This window comes from Cotesia glomerata, linkage group LG3, assembly GCF_020080835.1.
Source record: "Cotesia glomerata isolate CgM1 linkage group LG3, MPM_Cglom_v2.3, whole genome shotgun sequence".
Lineage (NCBI taxonomy): Eukaryota > Metazoa > Arthropoda > Insecta > Hymenoptera > Braconidae > Cotesia > Cotesia glomerata.
This window is the reverse complement of record NC_058160.1, coordinates 23,323,567-23,346,258: the sequence shown is the minus strand read 5'-3', so window position 1 is coordinate 23,346,258 and position 22,692 is coordinate 23,323,567. Positions and strand designations below refer to the sequence as shown.

The 22,692-nt window shown below is 29.7% G+C and overlaps 1 protein-coding gene across 7 annotated transcripts in view; it reads left to right on the top strand.

Moving 5' to 3' along the window:
• LOC123261986 (alpha-mannosidase 2) overlaps positions 1-22,692 on the top strand; it is a 165,369-nt gene that overhangs the window by 39,952 nt on the left and 102,725 nt on the right. For 2 of the 7 annotated variants that reach the window (XM_044723937.1, XM_044723938.1), the window contains one exon: positions 21,231-21,968. The exons of 1 other annotated variant lie outside the window; for it this stretch is intronic. The gene's annotated coding sequence lies outside the window, so the exon portion shown is untranslated. Of the gene's footprint in view, positions 1-17,823; positions 18,696-21,230; positions 21,969-22,692 lie in introns of those variants that run through there. 4 more of the 7 variants (XM_044723942.1, XM_044723940.1, XM_044723941.1 and 1 more) reach the window with 4 other exon arrangements.

Below are 22,692 nucleotides of genomic sequence, written 5' to 3'. Positions count from 1 at the left end.
GACGTTTACTAAATATAGTACTGCCGGTGAAACTTTGTTTTATTACTGTTTTGCACTTTTTACAACGTTCTTAGAATAACCTTTTTGATATAAATATAAATATATCTAGGACAATATTAAGAAAATTTACCATTTATAGTTGTAAAAATTTTTTTAATACTTTCAACAATAAATCTATATAATATTAAAATCAAATTCACATACTTTCAAGTATGATAGTGTCATAAAGTATATGACAGTAGGTAAAATTAATTTTCTTTTTCGAAGATCCGAGTCAGGAAATTTTTAAATTACGACAATCGTATAAAATACACTTCCATTGAATTGAGAATGCTTTGTTACCTAAAAGTTAGATAAGCTTCTTCTATCAGGTTTGGTCAAACTTCTTTAAAAAAATACTTGATTTCAGAAGATCAGAGACTTTCGGTAGCCTTACTTTTTACACTGATAATAGATACATAAACCAAATTGAATAAAATGGGTCTCCAATAAACTAAAAAAGGATTAGTTCATCAATTTCTGAGGTCACTTATTTTGCAGAATAGTTTGTAAACCTTTAAGACTTTAAATTGAAACTCGGATTAAACTTTTAAGAAAATATTTTAGATACTAGAAACATTTTTTTTTTTTTTTAGTATGTGTCGATATTTGAATGTTGACTTTTTTGAATCAAGCAGCTCACGAGTTAATATTTGTACAATATTCAAATTAATAGTTTAAACGAAATACATTAAAAAGCAAATTGTTTATTCCATTTCGTTTTCAAAACTAAACCTTTTACACAATTTAGTTACCTAACTTTCGTGATGTTTTGGCAGTTTTGTAATGAAATTTAGCGTAGAGTTTGATCGCCTGACATTTCGTGATAACTTTTAAATCAAGTTATTGGATTATATTTTCGTAAAACTCTCATAATAAAAGAAGTTCATAAGTAAATTACAACTCTTATAATTGATAGCATTCAAAATTATTCATTCCGTAAAAAAATGGATAAAAAAATTTCACACAATACATAATTATTTATACCTCACTATCTAACCATGAATGATTCATAATCATAACATAATATATAATAACAATGATAGTGTAAAATTATTTTCAATTCATTACACAGGTTCACGTAAGCTTGAATCTGAGCTATTTATCAGTCTATAAATTACAGTAATTTAGCGATTAATTCATAAATTAAGTTTAATTAACAGCAGTTACGTTTAATAACTCATACGAAAACTTATCTCTTGCCTTATCTATTAATTTATGAATGTACTCATTACAAACAAAAATACACAATTAATAAATAAATTGGAGGAAATTAATTAAAAAATCAAAAGTTGATAATTAAACGGTGTGGTGGTAATTGTAAGGTTAATTTATTTATTTGAACGACGTAATCTATATGGTAATCCCAATTGACTCTTACGCGTACACGCAGGCACATCTACACACGAAAATTGTCACGTTTGTCGTAACTGGTGTCGGCATTACGACGTAACGAGGATTAGGTATCGGACAACCGCGGATACTGATTTACGACTGTTGGTCACGGCATAGGAAACGGTAGGCCGCGTATGGACGCCAGGGGATGTATGATGGCATTTCTAGCTGGTGCATTTACCGGGTGGCACGAGGTATCACCAAAGTACACACAAATTTACCGGATTAGCAGGCATGTTCTACCAAAACCACCGCACTAAACCTCCTACATTACATTAGTTTTCGCTACTCCATTTAATTTATCATACCCTTTGATTTATTTTATTAATTCTCTGATAAGATAAAATTTTAAGATTTTCTGATAAGGCCAAATTTTATACCAGGACAGATCAAACCTATTATGGGTTGATCTGGTCATATATAACCATATCAGGCTACATATGAGAACAAAAGATAAAGTGTTACTACAATAAAATTTTTACGTTCATTACCGTGTTTTATGAAACGAAAATTGGTTTAGTAATTGATTAAACTAAAATTTAATGAGATATAAGCTTCTTATGAAAGTAAATAAAAAAGTTTTTTTTTTTTTTCATTTTTAAAAATAGTTTATTAACAGTAGTTTTATTTGATATATTATTCTTATGAAATAAAACATTCGACTTTTATTGATTTAAGTGAAAAAAGTCGATAAAAAAATCTATTTAGATCTATAAAATTGAAGAAAAAAATTGTTTTAGAACTTATAAGTTATAACTCTCTTGTTGTGAGATGGTTCAGCGATCATACGCCATCTGTCGGATATTTTCAACACTACGTTTGATCGAAAAATTATATATCTTTACCCACGTTCTAAAATGTCGGACCCCACATTTAGAATATTTTACAGCAAACTGTAACAACGCTTATTTTCAACATTATTTAAATAGGTTTCGACAGATGAAAATATTTATTTAAAAATAGTTATTCAATAATTTGACCTTAAATTTTTAATATGAGCTGCACAATATTGTTGTGATCCCATTTTTCAAAAAAAGTCACCAAATTTTGTGGATTACTTCTTAGAAAATGGGTATATCAATAAGGGCATATTAGACCATTTCAGAAAATTTTTTCTCAGGCTCTGCAGTCGACTTCGTTAAAGGTACTCCTTCTTCTTACATATTTATTCCCACTTTAAGTATTTAAGTTTTGAACGTGCAGTAACGATCAAGTTTAATTTTAATACGTTATTTGAAACTGAGGATAAGAGAATATTCGTGCACCTTTAACGAATGTATCCTGTAACCTTCAGAGAAAGTTGACTGTATTCCTAAAACACTTGATAAACTTCTGTAAAAAAATTTGCCTGGGGTGTAACATTGTAGCATGTTATGAAATAAGATTCTGGAAATAGTTTTGACAATGTTTAGGGCGACAGACTTTATGCTAATGGGAATGGTTATAGAGTTCTGCACCGCACAGTTATATACGCGACTGCTGGTATAATCGGAATAGGAAGATCAAGTAACAAGAGCCTTTGTAACAGTATGGCATTACGTTAAAACTGGTGCGCTTGGACTGCGCCAAAGTGAAATTCTCTCCAAAGGAGTTACCCTTTAAAGTTAACGAACATACCTTGTGGTTGGTGGTGCCATTTTAACATTGCATATAATGCAAACTGGCATACAGTGACTTCATCACAACTTCATCATATACCTTTACCTTCTCTTTATATACACACCATCTATTTTAAAGTTTCTGCAACAGACGTACTTTGCTTCAAGTTTATGTACACTTGTTTCGTCTTAAAGTATTCATATAATAGTACTCTGCGAGATTATTTTGAGATTAGCTATCACGACGTCATGCTTTATAAATCAAGTTTATCGCCTTAATTTTCATAATACCAAATTTATATCCAAATTTCTTCATTCAAACTGATGTTTAATGCTCAAAGTTTGTCTTTAATACATTGTTTACATTATTATACAATATTTTTTTACAAACTCAAGTACAAATTCAACACGGAAAAAGAAGTATAATTTCGACGTCAACACATTTTGGTACTAAAGCAATATTAGTATAAGCTATGCACTAATACGACGGTTTAGCCTCATCACAATATTCTTTCGGTAGTACAGTGATACTTGTATAAGCTCTAAACTTATTAGAAGTTTTAGTCTTACCATAACACATAAGCTCCATTTTAAAACGGATTTTCTAAAATTGAAAAGTAAAAGGTTATAAAGGAAGGCATTATAACTGTTATTATAAAAAAATAACAATTGAACCTCTTTCAATTGCATGCCTTGAGTGTGAGCGTAGGTATGCTCTACTCTCGCTTGAAAATCAATTTAATACTATTTGTTACTAACAATATTCCAATTAATTATTTGACAATCAATTAATAAAATAAATTTTTAATTTATTAAAATTCTTAAAACTATATTAATCTTGTTTGTCAAAATTTATTTCAGAAAAATAAATTTTATTTTTAATTATAAAATTGAAATAATTTTTTTTTTTTTTTTTTTTTTTTCAATTATAAAAAACGATTTCTTTTGATTATTCTATTTATTTTAAGATTAATAATTAGAATACAAGTCACAAAGTGTCTAAATACACTTGAACTGATAATATAGTATGGGTTAAACGCAAAAGTCCATAAGATAAATGTACTTTTTCTAGTGAAGCATAAAAAATAGTCAAATTATATTTCCAAACAGAATTACTAAAACTTAATTTAATTCACACATTTATATTCTTTTTGATAAATTTTCATAAATAGTTTTATCTTTTTACTCAAGCGATATTGCCTCGTGGAAATTAGACTTGAGTATCCGCAGAGATCGTGTGTCTTGAAACGTCTACTTTCTTATCTCATTTCTTTCACTCTTATTACTTATTTAGAAGCTTCTCATCTAAAGTGCTTACAAAACTAGCCTTGTAAATTCGTAATAAATAAACTTCTTTACTTCCTTCTCGAGAAATCAACCTCGCCACCAAATTTGTTTAAACGTAATTTATCCTTCAGAGTATTCAATAAATGATTCACATTATAATCTTCTTAGTTTAAGCACCCATTACTTTACAGCTTACTGAACAATGATAATTGAATTTAACTAGCAGGTTTTTAAATTATAAACTAGATCCTAGATTATTGGGTCATCAGTTCCTCGGTCCTCGCAACGACAAGAACACGAATATTACGTAAATAGAAGAGATATAAATACTTACCCATTGCTACTAATCAGGAAAAGCGAGTGATAGAAGAATAATTTATGAATTAACATTTCTACTGTTATTGTTACTCATTTGGGTATTGATCACTGCCAGGGTCAACATTACGATTTTAGTTACCGATATATGTGCAGAGGAAATTTAAATTCATCCCGGATAAGCAAATATAGATATTTAATTATTTATCAGTATTTGATATATCATTATCACATTTATTTAACTTGACAAATTTATTGAATAAAATACCCTTATGCTTCTAATTGAATTTAAATTGTATGTATATTCACTCAACAAAATTTATCCGACAGACTAATTTAATTAAAAATATTTAAATGCTCGTAATGTAATCTAGTCAATATGTAAATATTTGGTGTCATTTAAATTGAGTTACTTTTACAGTTTATATTGTATTAACTTTATAAAGAAAAGTCAATCTTGAAATTGAAAATTTTTTATTAATATTTCTTTGAAACAACTTAATAATTTTTTCTTTGATTTTTGTCATTATATGCTTTATAGGTTGAAAATTAATTTTAATCATCTTAATGTTGCTCTATTTCCCTACAACTGATTGCATAATTACACGATTCACTATATTTACGGTACTTAATATTAAATGTTGAGTACTTCTTTAATATTTAATACTAACTTCGTACTAAAGTAAAGGCTATTACATTTTTCATCACGACTATAAGGATTAAGATTTTTGGCAAAATACGTTCATTAATTCTTATCAAATAATTATTTAACTCATACTTTACACTGAGAAAAAAAATACTTTTATTAAGAAAATTTTCTTAAGGTAAGAATATATGTTCTTGAAAATTTTCAAGAATATATATTCTTAGCTCAAGAAATTGTTAAATTGATTGAAATAATTTTTACTTAATTTAAATAGAGCTATTCTTTTGTTTATTTACTATCCAAAGATAAATATTGATGTTCTTCTCTTCAGAAATTAATAATTAATAACAATAGAATATTTGATCGTCAGCGAGTTTATTGAGCCGAGAAATTGTTAATTGAGCAATAGTACATTTCTCACCTAGGGCAGGAAAATAAGAAATGTCTCAAATCACATGTAATGACCGAGGCGAAGCCGAGGTCGACAAACATGTAATCTGAGGCTTTCTTATTTCCTGCCCGTGGGGAGAATACTATTTTCCTCCTCGACGGAGGCGGAAAGCGGCATTTTCGTTTAGCGCCGCGGGAGGAAAATGACACTTTCCGCCCGGAGTGGAGGAAAAGTATTTTTTTTTCTCAGTATACCTTCAAGAAAAATTTATAAATGTTACAAAAAACAAAACTGATACTCAAAAATATTACATTCTCGAAATTTGAGCCAAGAAAATTGGTTCTTCAAGTAAACAACTTTCTCTTCATATAAAAATTTTCTTTATATTAATTCTGTACAAACAAATCATTTTATAGCTAGTTAATTTCTTTTGAAGTCGTGCAAAAAATTTTCAAAAAAAATATAAAATAAAATAATAAATGTTGAATCCAGTAAGTTCATAACATTACGATCTCAGAACACTATCCAGTCCCAAGCCGGCCAAATGACATTAGTAAATCAGGTGCTAACTACCGAGTAAGAATCTGGTAGTCAACATAACTAGCTATTTGACTGTAGCGTAAACATGAACTCCGAGGATCACTAACACGTGAGCTTTGGCCTTTATTAGAGCCAAGGTCGTTGGCCAATCCTAAAGCTCACAGCTAGGCATAATAACAACAATATCAACATCAACAACAACATGCACAATACAACCTTTGCACACACTAGGTAATACACTAGGTTATGTAACGTTACTCCTGATGCCTAACCGCAACGTTATACCTCTGGGCGAGGGTGTGTGGAGTGAATTGTGAGCGCTTGAGACCTACCCATACCAATACTTATTCACATACACGTGCGGGAAATGTTTCCACACAACAACCTTACGACACATGTCGTGTGGCTGTTCTTGCAAGATCTTCTTGTTTCCTGACTACTATGTACAAAGACAGAGCCACCTACATTTCTCCCATCTATACTTGCAGTACAACTGAAGCGCATAAATGATGTTCTAGTTTTTGCAGCTAGTTTTTACTCCGTTTAATAACTCTTACGGGATGTAAGTAAACGGTGGATTGCGAGGCCAAATATTATTTATTGCATTTTTCGGTCGGAATGCTGGGACAATATTTGCTGAGGAGATAGAAGATGGAAGATGGAAGATGAAAGGAAGGAATTAGGTTTTTTCTATATATTTACCAGGTTAAATGATTTATACTTAGTGATGTGCGCTGAAAGCAATAAGTGCTGTTTGCCGAAAAGAGGGTGTGATCTTATTCCCCTTGCTGGGATTTAAGTTACGTTAAATCGGAGCCTTGCGGAAAAGGGGAGTAACCACTTGGAGATTGGAGATATAAAAAGTTTCTCAAGGACAATCGAGTTTGATTTTAGCTTCTAGATTTTTCATGTCTAGTTTTTTTATCATCGAATTATTCTATGATGAGTTGAGATTTTAGAAAAGTAAAATTGCATTTTATAAATTATAGATGAGTGCTCAGTATCTTTTCTGAGATTGCCTTTCTCGAGGATTATTTTTTATTTACTGATATTGGGAATAGGAGAAATAAAATTTATAGCACTCGATTTTAACTTAAACCCTCAGGGCAATCGATGAAAAATTATGTGATGAAAAAATCGTGATTTTTCCACTGAAAATTATCAGTTTATTTCATAAAATTATTAAGTTTATGAAAGTTTAATTCGATATCTAACTTTTTTGCTTTAATTTTTTTTCTCAAGACGAATTGGCAAATTTTATGGCTTCTTAAATATATACCAGAAGCCATAAATATTTCAAGTAATTCTTATGTGAGTATATTAGGTAGGGGAGCCTGGGGCACGACGGCCCCCTTAAGCCAATTTTTCCTTTTTGTGGCTTTTAACCATCAAATTCATTTACTTTCCATCTACTTTGAACGAATCAGTCGAAATTTTGCAAAAATTCGAAAAAAAAAAATTTTTTTTCTGGGGAACGACCGCCCCCTCCCCAAAAAATCATATAAAATAAATTTTTTTTTACTAAATCTATTACCATCAAAATCTAGAGATTCTCCTCCCAGAAAACGTTGTCGAGGGAAAACATGAAGCAAAAAAAAAGACCTCAATTAAACAAAAAAAAAAAAAAAAAAAAAAAAAAAAAAAAAAAAAAAAAAAATCGAAACCGAAAAATTTGAAAAAAAAAAAAAAAAACATTTTAAATATAAAAATGATGATTGCCATTGTCTGTATTGCAATGGGCTTTCCTCAGAGTCCTCAGAGTCATGGATTCAATGTAAAAATTGTAATAAATTGGTCTTATGGTCTTATGATTCTTGCGCAGGAATTGGCGAAGATTATTCTGACGAATATGTTTGTGACCATTTCGAATAATCGTATATTCTTTTGATTAAATGCTTTATGCTTAATGCTTTTGATTAAAAAATTATATAAGATCATATTAAGCCTTATGTGATCATATTGTCATATAAGGACGTATCAAAAATTATTTATAGTCATATAACAGAATTTTTCACAGACAAATATTTAAAAGATATCAATTATTAAAAACTAAATTGATTAGATTTTTTCGAAAATATCAAGATTTATTTTAATGATATCGTGTGTTTAAAAAAACAAAAAAAGTTTATCATCAATGAAAACCTCCAAAATAACAGCTGCTGAAAATGTCTGTGATGTGAAAGAGAACACAAACCAGACAACAAATTAACGTAATTATAAAAGCAATAAACTGATGATGGTAGCGTAAAATTAGACTACGACGTGCCTGGGGGCTCGAGTGTTAATCAGCGTTGTGAAGCATATAGACAAGTGTGCATCGGCGCATATAACTAGACTAAACATAAGGAAGTATAACTTGGTGACTTTTTGGCTCAATACCTGCGCTCATCTGTTATCTCAACATAACACGTCGTGTGTCGTATATCTATATCCGACATTACTGGAGAGACAAAGACACAATATAAACAGAAAGGAGAGAATGTCATGTCGTTGTCGAGAAGACTGCATGAATGACCGTCTGCATGTTTCTCGCACTCCCATCCCTCCTATCCTCTCTGAACGGACACGGAGCTTCTATTCGCAGCTAGTGGAATAAGCGTCGTGCGTCATCCCTGTGAGCTTAGTATAAGTAGTTGAGCCAAGTTGTGCTTCTACTTCACTTTGAGAGACGAGAACTCCTTGCTGAAAGACAAAGATAAACTCTAAGTAAAGATAAAGAGTAACTCTAAGTATATGCCACATCACATAGTCTGACCGATGCCCTTATGACCTCTCGTCTGGCTCTACGACGACCTAATTAAATTCAACCTCTCCTCTACGTTTTACTTCTCTATTCTGACTACTTTTTTACTCATCCTTCGAATTCTGATTCTGATTCGACTATTTTACCTCGCGAGCTTTTCAATCTTAAAATTGAGTTTCAACCACTTAAACCTTAAGAAATGAAAAGAAAACTTGCAGTCTATTTGCCCTGTAGTCTGAGTGCATTTTATGGATTTTTTAACTTCGATAGTTCAATTTTCCCTTAAACATATTGTACATATTTTTTACTTTTTTATTCCAACGGATAAAAATGGAACATGAGTAGAAAAATTATTAAAAATTTTTTCTCACGATATAATGCTATGGTACACGGTAAAAAATTTGCGGAGTAGATGATTTTTAATAGATTTAATTTTTAAAAAGTGAAATTTACGCCATAAAGGATTTTATTTACATAGTTAATTAAAAAATCGGTAAAGTGAATTCTTTAATGTTTTTATTGAATAAATTAAAAATAAAATAGTATAACGTTTTTCTTGAATTAATGTAATATGTAAATTTTAATATTTTAAAAAAATTGCGTCAACATTTTATTTTAATTTCTACAAGTGGTATTTTTTAATAAATTCACTCTATAATGATATATTTGTTAAGAAATTCTAAAAATTTCTAAATGTTATTTAATCTCAGTAATGTAATTAATTTTATTTAATTAAACGTAGTAGGGTAGGGCGGGGCTAGTTGATCATTTTTTGGTTCAACCTTCCATAACTTTAAGACGATGTATCGGATTTAATCAAATCATATACTGTTAGGTTCGTAATTTAGTCTTCTTCAAAAGGTCTAGCTACACAAAAACGATCCGAGTCCAAATTTTCAAGTTATTCCCGGAAATACGCGAGCGCTCCAAATTGCTCAACGTGCCCCACTAGTGAGGCTAGTTGAGCATGGGTATGAGGCTACACGGAAAAAACGAGATTTAACTGGTTTCCATGTTGGACGGAACCTAGTTCCATCTATAGTGAAAAAAATTTACAAATGGTTACTACTTCTATGTAGATTGTAGTAGGTACAGTTTTCGTTTATTTCAGTTCAATCCGAGATGGGGCTCAGAGCCATCTGAGATTTATTTGTCTCAGATGGTTGTCAGTACCACGCGCATGCTCGTCAGTCCTATCTTACATAGAAGTGACGTCCATTTGGAATTTAACTAGAATCTATCTGCAGATAGTACCTATTTTTACATTATCATTTTCGAGTGCATTGTGCAATCAAATATATATGAATAATATGAATGAATAATAAGTATATTATAATGAATAATACAGATTATAATTTTATTCCAAATCAAAAAACTTATCCTTAATAAGTTTAAAAAAAAATAAATTTAAAAATAAAATTTCTAATTTAAAATTAAAAAAAAAAATTTTTTAATTTAAAATTAAAAAATTAAAAAAAAAAATTTTAATTTAAAATTAAAAAATTTTATTTCAGTGGTACTATTTTTTAATATAAGATGTTGATGAATACCAATCTTCATCTTATTTTAAAAAATAGTAGGTACCACACTAGAATAAAAAAATTTTTTTTTAATTTTTTAATTTTAAATTAAAAATTTTTTTTTAATTTATTTTTTTTTCAAACTTATTAAGAATTCGTTTTTTGATTTGAAATAAAATTATAATCTGTATTATTCATTATAATATACTTATTATTCATTCATATTATTCATATATATTTGATTGCAAAATTCACTTGAAAATGATAATGTAAAAATAGGTACTATCTGCAGATAGATTCTAGTTAAATGCCAAATGGATGCCACTTCTATGTAAGATGGGACTGACGAGCATGCGCGTGGTACTGACAACCATCTGAGACAAATAAATCTCAGATGGCTCTGAGCCCCATCTCGGATTGAACTGAAATAAACGAAAACTGTACCTACTACAATCTACATAGAAGTAGTAACCATTTGTAAATTTTTTTCACTATAGATGGAACTAGGTTCCGTCCAACATGGAAACCAGTTAAATCTCGTTTTTTCCGTGTAGTTGTGCAATGGCTAAAATAGACGGAATGACTGTATAGAATGATATGAAAACAAAATAAAATTGTAATTAACAAGCAAGTATTTAATTTATTATAATTCTAAATACGTATAATTATTATTATAATAATAATTATAAACATAACAGTATTAATTATAATTATGTTATATATTTATTAATATAATATCAATATGAGTTATTTTTATTTTTACACATGATATTAAATCATCACATGTACAAATCAATTGATAATTATTAATTTAGTGAAGAAAAATTTCATTTTTCAATATTGAAAATCTAGTAGGGCTGGTTTAACACGCAGTCAGCGCCTTGCTCAACTAGCCCCAATTGAGGTAACAAAATAAAAGTTAGGTTATAAAAGAATGATAAGAATTAAAAATAAACAATCATATATAATCGAAAGGGCAAACATTAAGTCATCTTTGAATACTTTCGTGATCACGAAATAGCATTTTTAAGCGAGTGTAAGTGAAAAATTCTAAAGATCTGTTTTTTTTTTGACGCAAAAAAAAAAAACGTTTTGTTAGTTAGTCTAAACATCGGACGGCAGTTGAATTTCGCGCGATGTGTTCTCCTCTCGTAACCCTTTCTTTTCACCAGTTACACTTTTGTTGTAAGTTGCTTAGTTTTCGAGATATTTCGATTACAAAACTTACCCCTACGATCAACTAATAGCCCCGCCCTACCCTAATGTTAATTATTGATTATTTTTTACTTTTAAGAATTTATCAACAAGATTTGAAAATAAAATAATCTTTATGAAAATTTTTTTCAATATTCCAAGAAAGTCAAAATTTATGAGATGTATTAATATATTCACAAACTTAAACGTCAGATAAATTGTTTAAAGTATTTTGAGTAATAATTTGAAATATTTTGTACTCAGGTGTTTTTGGATTAAAATCTATATTTATTCAGAAGTTTCTCCCGATTTTTTACAATTTACTGATTTAGGCATTAAAACTGTACAGTTAATTAAAAGTTTTATACCGTGTAAAAAATAAAACTTTGTAACAAGCGAATTTATTTACATTCAAAATAAACATACTTATGACAAATATTACGAATAAATTTAACTAAACTAAAAATGAGTTGAAAGTGTAAATTCTCGGGGGTGTAATATGTACAAGTTATAATAATGGACAGTAACAAAAAATAAAAAAAACCAACATTTTAACTTTAACAGCCGATCAGGGAGGCTATTTGTCGTCTGTCACATCAGTTTATTTTCTGTTTAAAAAAAGGCTGTGTTTGATGATGAAAAAAAAAATTATTTCTTGTACCTCGGAGATAAATTCAACCGATATTCGCGGTTAGTTTTATTTATATTTATATTTTATTCATAATTTAAACAGAATATAAAACCATAAAACATAAATTGATTTAATATACATCAGGTAGAGTAGTGAAGTAATATAAGGAGCGGCGTAGCTTGTAATTTATCGTGCAGAGTACTTTTCCAAAGTATTATATATAGAGAAGCCATGTTACATTTTTTCATCATCAAAATAATAACAACAGCAACAACAAAGAGTTGTAGTGCTCGTGTTGGGTTACGTTCATAGGTTTTCCCGGGTGCGCAGTAAAACTCCATCTTCGAGCAGACATACGGGGGACTTTGGTCTTAAATTCAAGCACACTACTGAAATATATACTTACTACCGGAGAAACACTACTGATGCCAGTGTACTCGTGTTGGGACTTAAATCACTCGGTCACTTAGGTCGATAAGTCAAATTTATTTCTTTGTTATTTTTTATTACCTTTTTCGGTTTATTTTTGGAATACATTACGAAATTCGAGCTGAAATCAAACACCGGAAAGTCGATAAGTGATTGCGGTTGGATAGACAAAAGTGCTTAAGGATAAATAAGATTTTTTATTTTAAAGTTTGAACTTTAGAATCCCATAAATTGATGATAAAATTTTTTTACAAAAAATTAATTTCTAAAAAATTTTTTTTTATATCTTGAATTTTCTGAAAATAATTTTTTACTGTCTTGCAAATCTATAAAATAAATTACCAAAAAAATAATGACATTTTTTTTGCTAAAAATTAAAAAATTACCGTATTATCTCGGTGATTTAATTACCCAATTCGTCTTAAAAAAAAATAACCATTTTTTTTACCTCTGAAACAGTGTCTCTCGTTTTAAATTTCTCCACAATTTGTACAAGCATAATTTATTTAGGTTTTAGAATTGAATTTGTATAATTAATGTGTGCTCTAATAGATGTAATAATTTACGATTCATGGGAAGAACAATGAAGAAAGCTCTGAAAATTATTATCAATAATGTATAACTCAACCAGTGACCTTAATCGAGTTACATTTGTTATTTTTCTCGGTTGAATTATTGCCAAGTGTCGATACATTTTTAAAATACTTTATAATTGGAATGCTATTAACATGAATTATCAATAAACTGAATAAAATAATTAACAAGTCAGCATAATAAAATACTTAGGCTCGTAAATTTTTTTTGGACTGATTATTAATTCAATAACATTAATTTGAATCTTGTCAAGAAGTATCTAAAGTATCGAATTAACCAAATTAATGAAAAGTTTAAAAGCTTCGTTAAATAAATTCAAACAATAAATTTTTAATTCATCAAGTTCTTGGCTGACAGAATAATCGCGTTAACAGGTTAGAGAAAAAAGATAAATAAAAATAAAAAGAGGACTCGTATCACTCACTAAATAATCCTTAAGAATATTAAAAAAGTTTAACAGTTAAGTTGAATAACAGGAGAGATCCGTCTTTTTCATTTCAGTGTTGGTTATCTGATAGTTTATGTTCTTCCTTACGGAAAAGGGAGCTCGTGTTTTTCTTAACCGCGGTAAAGAGACAGAGGTAAAGAGAAAGGGCAAAAGAAAACAAAGTACTGAGCAACTGGCACAGGTGTGTCGGACGTGGATAATTGGCACGCTAATGGACGTCGACATGCGGATCAAAAAGGGGTATGAGAGCTCTGCTAAATGAGAGTACGGAACAGAACGGAATGGACTTAAGAGAACCTAGAAAGACAAAAAAGCTCATCCTCCATGTATTTTACAGTACAATGGATTATTATTATTATAATTAGTACAATGATGATGAGAAATTTATTAATTTACTTTCTTTGTTTTGTTTAGTGTTGTCATTTAAATTATATTTTTTAACTCATTACCTGTCTTTATTTTTAATTTTTGTGGTAATATTTCAAAGAGATAGTTTATTTTTTAAATAAAATTGCAATTTAATTAACAAGAAAGAAAAATATCATTGAAAGTTTTAAGTTAAAAATAATTGGAAATTTATCATTCACAGTCGATTTATTACTGTCCAATTATCAGTATCGCGTGACCAATTGAAGAGCTAGCTCTCTAGATCATTTATAACTATAGCTAAAGAACCTTTAATAAAATTTCTATCAATTTAATAATAACTCAAGAAGTTCAAATGTTACGAGGGATGAAAAATAATTTGTACGAAGAATAGAGGAAATACTTTTGGAAAAATAAGGGGATCATAAATTAGGCGAAAGAAATAAAACAAAATGAAATAAAGTATAATAATAAGAAAAAATGATTAAGTTGACGGGTGTAAATCAAGTGATAGTTAAGAGCGGCCCGACCCGAGAGAGAGCAGAATAGAAGAAAGGAAAATAAAAAGATTGAGACAGTAGCAATCACTGTAACAAAGACAATGAGGACTTCCTGCATACTTAGAGTGTACATGAGTATAACGTGGTGCTCTTGACTTTAGTAACCCCTCAGTTATAATTTAACTGAGCGAAACAAAAGACTGCGGGTACGGGAAGAATACACCGCTTCCCGACCCATTTAAATTAATCTTCACAATCATTCACTTTATATTCATTTTTCGTAATACGTCTTCTGGTTGTTAACATTCTGATAGATTTATTTTACATTTTATCTCCATACCCATCACCCGTCACCATTTCGATACATCTATTATATTATATTACATTATATTGCATTATATCATACTCAATTACGATGGCGTTAATTGAGTATGATATTAAATAAATTGTGTTAATTAAATTGTTGAAGTTAATTAGCCCGACAGAATTTGAGCTGAAACAATAATTAATAATAGAGATAAAAATGAATAAGATAAAGTAAACTAAACAGTTTTATTCCGTTGGAAAAAAGTTTCATGTTATAGACAGAACAGACAAGTGCACCTCTAGGCGTTTTTCAACAAACTCATTTGCCGTGCGCTTTTTACGCAAAATCGAGTTATTCCATTCTGTTTCGTCGTTGAATTTACTGGGCAATCAAATTACTATAGGGGAGATATTGTATCAAGTTATATACACAGTATATAACATATAACACACGTAAATAATATAGAAGAGAGGTAAAATACCAAGTTTCACATGATCAATCAATTGCTACGTATGAATGCAGTTTGATTAATGCTGAGATTAATTAAATATCGTGATTATATTGTACTACTGTAGTTGGATAGCAATTCTGTTATTTAAAATAGAGTATTCATACTTTTTTTTTCTCTAAAAATTGAGAACTTGATTTTGGTTAAAATATTTGACAAACTATTATACGACATCTTTAAAAATTGTAATTTAATCCAATAATTTTTGATCATAAAAAATAATTCAACCAAAATCGATAATTGAAGCTCATACTTTGATAGCAAGAGGTCAAAGATGCTCATCTGAGGTTTAGGGATTTATTCGGCGAACATTCAATACCTCATTTCAATCTACATAAAGGTTTTTCCATTTCTGCGAGCATGAGGTTCAATTGAGATTTGAACTTCAAGATTGAAATTCAAGATAAATCTTGAAATTTGAACCACTAACCTCTATTACATCGATAATCGTTTAATTTTACTATTTTTGCCCAGACTTGCACTCGAACGCTGACCTTTTTCAAGTAAGAAACAAACAAAGTCTTTTAACTACATCATGGGTGTAATATTGTGGAGATATATTCCAATTCTTTTCTACATTTTAGTGAACCTCATTCTCATTCCATTGATGAAGAATTTAATTCAATGTTTTACAAAATTAAAAATTTTCAGAGTTATTTTTTCAGTGAACCGCGTATATATTTAAATTAGAATTTATTCAGCCTATTTGGTCACAGTGACTAGTGAATCTAATTCAAATCAACAGATGGACATTCCATCTTCCCTTTATTGTTTGAGAGTTTTATTCTCTTCTTCACGTTAGTTCGATGGAAATCCATCAAACTTGAATACTAGTAAAGCTGGAAGCTTGTGGTATCTGTTCGAATTATAAAGATGTTAATTAAGTGAAATATAGTGAAAGAAAATTTAAATGAGAGCAAAGATGAGCTTTGAAAAAATAAATGGGGTTGGTTGCCAAGCCAGGAATCGAACCTGGATCTCCCTGATAACATGTCAGGAGCTCTACCAGTTAAGCTACCGGGCCCCTTCCACCTTTCACTATCTTTCACTTAATTAACATCTTTATAACTCGAACAGATACCACAAGCTTCCAGCTTTACTAGTATTCAAGTTTGATGGATTTCCATCGAACTAACGTGAAGAAGAGAATAAAACTCTCAAACAATTAAGGGAAGATGGAATGTCCATCTGTTGGCTTGAATTAGATTCACTAGTCACTGTGACCAAATAGGTTGAATAAATTCTAATTTAAAAATTAAAAATGTCATTAAAGTTAAAGTGACGTTAAATTCTGATATTTAACATCAATGTAAATGAATGATGCTACAGAAGTTGAATTATCAAACTTGAACTCCTGTTAACGATTCATTTAATTCTTTTTCCATATTGATCTCTGTATTTTTAGATGATTCTTCGACATAATTTATCTCTTTTATTCATCAGCTGTCTCTGTCATAAGTCATAGCATTAAATTTTCATCAACGAATTGATAAAAGATTCTAACCAATTGATGAAACAAAATCTTAAGCGCAAAAATTAGCTTCCACTTCAATCAATTGATAATCAATATGAATTCTTCATCAGTCTATAAAAAACCAACCATGCAAATTTTTCACCAATCAGTCTTCAATCCCCGAGTAACAACCCTCGAACCCCGAACAATTATCTAATATGTAACACCCCAACTTGTATGTGTAGCACACATGATTCATTAACTAAACAACGGCTTTAGCAATAAAGAACATCATTCTACTCCATATAAATCAATAACAAACGAAAACGTAAACTATGGAGATGTACATCTGGCACACCGAAAATCAAACATTCGATGCCGCATCATATAAACTGTTTTCCAACAAATCAAAAATCCATTTCCCTTCTTTTAATACCAAGCTTTTTTTGCTCCATCACTACGACTATTACTATGACTGGAAAACACCCTGCCATCATATCAATGTCTTCTCTCTTACGCTTATGGTCACTCATATTTGCTTCGCAGATGTCTGACTCACTTTTTTCCTTGGTACCATCGTATCATCCACTTCTACTTCTACTTCAATACTACTTCAAGCTGCGCTACTTTCTATAGAACTGCACATGAATATAATATAATATAATATAATATGCATATAATGCATACACACACCCACACATACATAAACATTTTATGATATTTTATTTTAAAAACATTTTTAGCAGCTAGTATATCTATACCCCTAGCCAGCAAAATTCACCCTCAGTGTCTCTGTGTCTAGTCTTCTCTTTCTCTTTTCATCTCCCTCGATCGCACTTGTCTGCGCCACGAGATTATTGGCACATGCGCTTTGTACTCGGCAATGCGAACGGCGTGTCAAAACCATTGCACCCTACTCGCCAGTAGTACGTTGTGGCTTGTCCGAACGTAAACCTCCAACGATTATAATTGTCCAATATAAAAAAATAAATACGCATGTTCATGTATAATTAGTGCAACAAAACGATAAATTAGTTAACCATGACAGTTAAATTCAGTTTGATTTTTCGCGGAGTTTTTTGGTGACAGTTTTTTCTATGCATGGTTTTTTGTTTACCGGCAACGTAATATGACATGATAAGGTAACGACGAGTGCAGAGAGTGTTATTGCATGTATTGATAACAGTATAAGTATAAGGAGTGAAAATATAAAGAAAAAGAGAAAGGAATAGACCTAGTATATAGAATAGGAAAGAAAACGAAGGTGAAGGCGAATGGGAATTTTACCCTCTGGGGAAATTTTTCCAAGAGTTGACTCTCTCAACTTTCAGAGTTTATACTGAGCTAAACTAGTGTTGTGCGAGAACACGAGCTGTTACTCTGTTGGGAGTTTTCTGCATGACTTCGGGGATATCTGTTTCTCTGGGGAGAATCCGAAGTAGAACATACAACTTTTGTTGAAAAAAACTCATTCTTTTCAATGTAATTTATTTATTAGTGTGTTAAAGAATCCAAGTATAATTTGAATTTTAAAGTTTGTCATCATCTAGCCATGACATGTTCGATTTAAATTTAAATATGATAGTTTGAAGAGTAGGTTTTAAATTAGTGGTTATATATTTGACGTTTAACTCTACATATACTCGTATATTGTATGGTATCTGATGTAAACTCGAGAAAGTCACGACGTTTACCTTGACTCAGAAATTTCTTGGTGTCACGTGTGTGAAAAACATTTCATTCATAATGAAAGCAAATGGCTTTTTCAAACTTTTGTTGCATTGTCAAATGGTATGTGAATTTTTTATATAAGTTCTCTTCGTCGCGTTTTTGCATGCTAAAAAATTATGCATGAGATAAATCCTGAAATTTTTTCAGCGTTGAGATTTTTCGAAAAAATTTTCTTTAGTTTGAAACAAGCGTAAAACCGTTTGAAAAATTTCTGCGAGTTAAAAGCCTTTTTTTTAAAGACACGTGCAACTTTCTTTGGGAATTTCCACATTCACGCTAGAATGTACTCTTTCAACAGTCACGAAACACATATTTACGTTGGGGTACTCTACGGTTTGCTGCTTCTATCAAAGACTTATTCAAACTTTTATACATCTCATACTACATGCATTCCTTTTTCAACGTTAAATTTTAACGTTTAATGACTTAGATTTAAAAGCAAAATAAATATCTTCTTGAAAATTAGAAAATTTTTTTTTTTTTGTTTTACATAATATTGAAAATAAATATTTTTTTTATAATTTTAACAATATAGTATTAGTTTTTACCAATAGTATTTTCATAATTTATGAAAAATAATGGCTGTTATTTAAAGTCAACAGTCATGAATAAATTTAAAAGAAAGCCTGTAATCTTAAACAGTTATTGCATATAATTTCGTTAATAATACAACAGTTGTAAAATAATTACGGTTCATTTCAATACTGATGGTCTATATGCTAAAAATTGTGTTGTATTACAATTTATCAATTTTAGAAGAGATATTTGATCATGACACTGTTTACAAATTGTAATGAATCGAAAAGTTATGGTGAAAATTTTTAGTACAAGTTTCAATTAAAAATTATGAGTTGAAGAATTAAGATACAAAAAATCATTAACAAACATTTGATTTTTAATTAAAAAAATTCAATATTTGAGAATTATCCAATTTTTTAACAAAAAATTCCGATTGAAAAGTTTTTTGTATGATTTTGTAAATATCCAATGCATTCATACCTTTTTTCAAAAATTAATTAATACTACAACAAATATTAAATATCCGCGATTTTTTTCCAGTACTATCAAATTTCATCCTTCATGTTTTCATTTAATTAATTTTCGTTTGCATGGTATTTATAAACCAATAACAACCGTCAGAAAAATTAAAATTGAAGTTAATATTTACAATGTAAAAAAAAAAATTGAATCAAAATATCGTGTATTATTTACCCAATCAACAAAAAATATTTGAGTGATAAAGTTTCCCAATTATAAAAAACTAAAACTGGCTCATATTGAACCCGTTGTTATGTTTCGTTCCCGTTGAAAAAAAATTCACTAAAAAACATTTGTATTGAAATAAAATAAAAGTTTAATGTACAATTTGTTATCTGAAATTTTTCTGTTTCGTTTTATTTGCAAGCATTAAAAATAATCGTGATGAATAAATGATGAGAAATAAACACAATATTGAATTATAAACATTATTTACTTTAAAACTAAAATAAAATAAAAACACTTGTTGTGAGTGTTTGGTAAATGTAAATAATCAAGTACATCAATGAAGGATAGACAAAAAATACATAGCACGAGTTACCGCTTGATAGTTTATGTTTACAAACGTGAAGTGCATACAAACTAAAAATTTTCTTTAGTTTGAAACAAGCGTAAAACCGTTTGAAAAATTTCTGCGAGTCAAAAGCCTTTTTTTAAAGACACGTGCAACTTTCTTTCGGAATTTCCACATTCACGCTAGAATGTACTCTTTCAACAGTCACGAAACACACATTTACGTTGGGGTGCTCTACGGTTTGCTGCTTCTATCAAAGACTTATTCAAACTTTTTACATCTCATACTACATGCATTTTGTATCAATATAATTGCATTTTCTTGTACATAGTTACGCGTGTTGATTTAAATTTTTATAAAAATTGGAAGTTATATTTTTTAGCTAATTATATAATAGGCTACACAGTGAAAAATTTTTCGTCATTGTGTAGAGTGTTAAAATTTGTGTGTTGAATATTACACTCTAGTGTGTAGCATTTAACACTCTTATGTGTTGATTTAATGATTCAACACACTAGAGTGTTTGATATTGAGTGTTTCCTATTTTAATAGGAAATTGAACGATCTAAAAAAGTTTTATTTATCCTTAATTTTCAGATTTTCTTTTATTTTTGGCGAAAGAATTATTGTTCAGATATAACTATTTCATTGACTTTGAAAAATATCTAATTCTAACTATTTCGAAATTTATGAAAGTAATAAATTTACACATTTTCTATTCGCACCCTTTAAATATCAATATTAAGAGTTCAGATTTTAACCGGATTTTTCTTTGAAATTTTCTGAAAAAATTTTGAGATCTTTAAAAAAAAAAAGTTTTTCCATTTTTTTTAGTACACCCTAGTCGTACATGTATAAAACTAATCAGTACTATTCACATTTATTATACTTGAAAAAATTACCATCAAATTTCGTATAGAAAATTTTTATTATAATTTCACCGTGTAAATATTTTCAATTCAATACTTGAACATGACATCTTTGTACAAAATAAATTGGTTTTCTGTTGACAATAACTAAAAAATTTATATTTTTTATTGTAGACAATTCATTTCGACCATTGACGAGCGACGAAATTCATCCAGTACAGGAGCTGAGCTAACGTGCAGTAAAAAATATCGCGAGAGAGCTTGATAGAAGCGCTCTATTCTTCTCGCGTAAATCTGGGGACGGAGAAAAGTTGTTTAAATAAAAATAATGATGATAATACGGGCGCTATTGAAGTGAGAAGAAAAAGGAAGAATACCTGACGAAAAATAATAATAATAATAATAATAATAATAACAATAAAAAATAAAAAAAATCTCATTACACTGTCGGCATCTTTTCAGTGGAACTTTTCCAGGGAAGACGAATGCATCGTTTTTCTTTTCCCAGTGCTCGGATTTTTTTAGTTGCCATCCAAGGACTCGGTAGGCAGAGACGTCGCCGTAGAGTGAATCGCGATAAGTATCCTCGACACGTCGCGGTCGGTTCTGACGTCCGTGTAAGACGAAATTGCTCGTCTGCGTTTCTGGGAAGAACCTCTGGACGCTAAAATTTATCATTTTTCACCGCTCGGGAACCTTATTTCTATTCTTCTGTTACCGTGTTTCTATTATACCCATATATCTATATATATAAAGTTTTATGGCCGGGTACTTTATGTAGGACGAGATTTTCTCGACAATCTTCTCACAATATCCTCTTGTTGGAGGTAGAGTCTCCTGAGCACCAGAAATCTTGGCGAACTGACCAAGTAATCTGCCGTAGATAACAACATGTGAATTGTGTATTTCGAGGTAAGATTACATTGAAATAACTTTTTTTTTATCCCATACATTTGTTGCGCTCTACTCTCAATCTCAATAATGCCTGACTTACAACTTAACTCACGACCCTGTTACGGAAAATTCTAAATTTACGTCATAGTTTTCCATTAGGCACACAATTTCAACAAGATGGATGCAAAAATACGACCGAGAAAAATATACATGGATAAATAGAAAAATGCAAATAACTAAATTTGAATAGATGAAACAAACTTCCAACTGGATTTTATTTTATTTTAAAAACTTTTATTTGAATAAAACAACTCACTTTACATTGACGAAATATAACAACATGTTTTTTTTATAAAATTTTGTACAACGTCAAACATTTTCATAGCTTACATAAGCCCAGATCAAACATAAAGCAAATCATTTTATATTTATTTGTTTTGTATACTGATAAAAAAATTAAATTGATTCAAGAGTAAAAATCTTCAATCACCCTAGTAGAAATGCAATCAAGTATCTGGCTAGTTTAACTAGACTTAAGCTAGAAACTGGCTAGTATAATATCCAGTAACTGTCTAGTTACTGGCCAGTTTTACTAGACATCAAATAAAACATGGCGATACTTATAGGATTTGAGGTTATTTAAAATTAAATGTGGATAAGTTTATTACAATTCAAAATTATAGTAATAATAATAATAAAAATGGTAGTATTTATAAACGGAATAATTATAAAATTTTTAATA